General features: G+C 40.0%; 1 non-coding gene across 1 annotated transcript; it reads right to left on the reverse strand.

Annotated features, from left to right (window-relative positions):
• Positions 1-3,110: 3,110 nt before the first annotated feature.
• Positions 3,111-3,214, reverse strand: LOC130952100 (small nucleolar RNA R71). Its single transcript, XR_009074281.1, has one exon. It is a non-coding gene; the product is annotated as a small nucleolar RNA R71 (small nucleolar RNA).
• Positions 3,215-3,717: the final 503 nt, after the last annotated feature.

A 3,717-nucleotide genomic window follows, 5' to 3' on the forward strand; every position in this document is an offset into this window, starting at 1 on the left:
TAAACGCCAGAATGATGAATTGAACTAAGGGAGGCACAAAAGCATTTCCACGTTTAACCTCCAGTTTGACCTCAAACTGGAGGTTAAACGTGTTCGACACTTTCTTTTCTCACCAAGAAGCATTCCACGTTTAACCTCCAGTTTGACCTCAAACTGGAGGTTAAACGCCAGAAGCAAGAGAGGCACCAGAAGAGTTCCACGTTTAACCTCCAGTTTGACCTCAAACTGGAGGTTAAACGTGTTATATGGAACAGCTTGACCATGCCTTCTTCAAACATAAATAACTTGAGCTACAAAACTCCAAATGAGGTGATTCAAAATGCATTGGAAAGAAGACATCTAGAGCTTTCCAAGCATATATGGCATGCATGGTGGATACTAAAAATTGAGGGAGAAAACAGCCCCGTAATGTGCATAGAAGAGCATAGTACCAACATGCAATCAGGCCAGCTGACCTCTTCACCTTCCATGGAGTATAACTCGAGTTGTAGAACTCCAATTGAGGTGCTTCCAGTTGCGTTAGAAAGCTGACATCCATAGCTTTCCAACGAGGTATAATAGTCCATATTTGGCATCAAATTGGCAAGGTTGACAAGAGAACAAAGTGACGACTCAAGAAAGGGAAGTGTTTCCACGTTTAACCTCCAGTTTGACCTCAAACTGGAGGTTAAACGTGTTCGATGGTTTTCCTTCCTCCAGGGTGTTTTCTTCATTCCACGTTTAACCTCCAGTTTGACCTCAAACTGGAGGTTAAACGTGTTCGATCCTAATTCCCTCCAGAGTTTGCTTTCTTCATTTCCAAGTTTAACCTCCAGTTTGACCTCAAACTGGAGGTTAAACGTGCTCGACTATGTACACCCCTGGGTTGCTTTCTTCCAATTCCACGTTTAAGTTTTAGTTTGACCTTAAACTGAAACTTAAACTTCAACTTAAACACCACCATTTGAAAAGGTTTCTGGGCCAATTATATTGAAGTTTAAGTTAGCATTTGAGCACAATTATTAACTTAAACTTATTATGGTATGAAACCCAATTGAATATCATGGTTTATGGGATTGGGCTTGAAGAATTGATGAGTCTGGAGCATCCATTTGTTGAGTCTTGTGTCATTACTTGTTTATCACTAAGTTTGCTCAATAAATGTTACAGATTTGAATCACAGCCTCATCAGGATTATGGACCATAAACCCAAAGCAAAAGGAATTCAAGGAAAGGCCTCAAAGCCCAAGGAACACAACAGAAGCTCAATTTAGAAAGTGTATAAATAGGATAGAATTTAAGTTAGTGGGGGATTTTTTTTACACTCTGCAACTTTTTATCATTTTTGCTAGTTTTCACTCTGTGTAATTGAATTCTGAGCTATGAAGCACTAAACCCCTTTCATTGGGTTAGGGAGCTCTATTGTAATTCAATGAATCAATAATAGTTTTATCTTCTTCTTCAATCTTTTCTCTTGAATTTTGTTAGAAAGCTTCTCGATCTAATTCCATTGGGTAATTGTCTTGGGAAAGAAATTACCCATAATTGGAATCCTTCGGAACCTTGGGAAAGGAATGGAGGATTCATGCTAGAGAAGCTTTCTCACAGTGAATTGGATTGGGGTTTGGATGGATATTGTGACATGTAATCCTACCAAATTGTGGTCCATGAAGTTGTGTGGTATAATCAGTGATCGAGCTTCATCTCTTCTTATGAACATTTAAACCAAGGGATTGGGAATTTGTTTGTTTTTAGAGAGAATTGGTGAGCCAAGGGATTGGGATCCAATCATATAAGATTGCCAAGCAAAATTCAATGAATGCATTGGTTGAGGAAGAGATGAAAATGTTTTGATTCGGAGATCTCAATATCTCCTAACACCCAATGAATTCCCCATTTCTGATCTACACTTTCTTTTACATTCTGCAACTTTCAATTCATGCCATCACCCCAATTCCCTTTTTAATTTCAGCAATTTAACTTTTAGCACTTAATTTCTCGCAATTTAAGATTCTGCTAATTTCATTTCCTTGCAATTTACATTTTCCGCCAATTTACTTTATGCAATTCACATCCAAAAGTTGATTCCGCTCAACTAATCAAACTTCTAATTCGAATTGCTCATTCAACCAATCCTTGTGGGATTCGACCTCACTCTATTGTGAGTTTTTACTTGACGATAACCGGTGCACTTGCCGGAAGGAATTTTGCCGATCTGTGCAATTTCCTTAATCGTAGCTATACTCAGTTTATAGCACATCAAGTTTATGGCGCCGTTGCCGGGGATTGGTTTTCGATTGACAATTCTCAAATTGGAAGTTAACTAGATTGAGCATTTTTCTTGTTTTTGTTAATTCAGTTCAAGTTACTTGTTGAATTTTAATTCCTGCACTTTGTTATTTGCTTTTTCTTTCTTTATGCCTTTAAATTCAAGCAACTAACTCACTAACCCACTAACTATTTGAATTAATTCCTCAACTGCTCTAACCATACTCTTCCATTAACCAAGAGTATTCCACTTGTTTGTTGCTTGTGGTGTGTTCTTGTATGACAGGTAGGAGAGGAGAGGCATCAACTCCTCCATATACCGAACCAGAGAGGACCCTTCATAGACGTAGAAGGGAAGCAAGAGGGAAGAGAGTAGTGAGAGAGGAAGAATCTGAAGGAGAATCTGAGGACAACTTCGAGGAGGCTCTAGATCTCAACATGGATAGAGAATTTCACAACCATGAGAGGGCTGATGGAAACAATGCCATTCCTGAGAGGAGGGTTCTTGGTTCATACATAAACCCAACCTCTGGGAATTGTGGTAGCAGCATTCAGAAACCACCTATTCAGGCCAACAATTTTGAACTCAAACCACAGCTAATATCATTGGTGGAGAATCATTGTTCATTTGGTGGGAGTGCTAGTGAAGATCCAAACCAACATCTCACCAAATTCCTGAGAATTTGCGATACTGTGAAGTCCAATGGAGTCCAAGATGATGCCTATAAACTGCTCTTGTTCCCATTTTCACTTAGGGACAAGGCAGCTAAGTGGTTGGAATCATTCCCAAGGGACAGCCTAACAACTTGGGAGGAGGTGGAGAGCAAGTTTCTGGCACGTTTCTACCCCCACAAAAGGTCAATAGGCTTCGATCTGAGGTTCAAACTTTTAGACAACAAGATGGTGAGACGCTCTACGAGGCATGGGAGAGGTTCAAAGAATTGACAAGGAAATGTCCACCTAACTTGTTCCCTGAATGGGTGCAATTGCATATTTTCTATGATGGACTTTCTTATGAATCAAGAAAGGCTGTAGACCATTCATCAGGAGGTTCATTGAACAGGAAAAAGACTGTGGAAGAAGCCATTGAAGTGATTGAGACAGTGGCTGAGAATAAATACTACTATGCTTCAGAGAGGCACAACACTAAGGGAGTCATGGAGCTGAACCATGTTGATACAATTTTAGCCCAAAACAAGGTGTTTGCCAAGCAACTAGCAGAGCTCACAAGGAAATTGGACACAAAGCAAGTGGCTGCAATACACACACAAGATCAAGAGGAAGTAAGCATTGAAGGAGGTGATTGGGAAGAGGCCAACTATGTGGGAAACCAACAAAGGCAATCATATGATCCACATTCCAACACTTACAACGCAGGATGGAAAAACCACCCAAACTTTGGGTGGGGAAACCAGCAAACCCAACCACAAAACCACAAACCTTACAACCACAACCAACATAACAATTCCA

Source organism: Arachis stenosperma, chromosome 9, assembly GCF_014773155.1.
Source record: "Arachis stenosperma cultivar V10309 chromosome 9, arast.V10309.gnm1.PFL2, whole genome shotgun sequence".
Taxonomy (NCBI): Eukaryota; Viridiplantae; Streptophyta; class Magnoliopsida; order Fabales; family Fabaceae; genus Arachis; species Arachis stenosperma.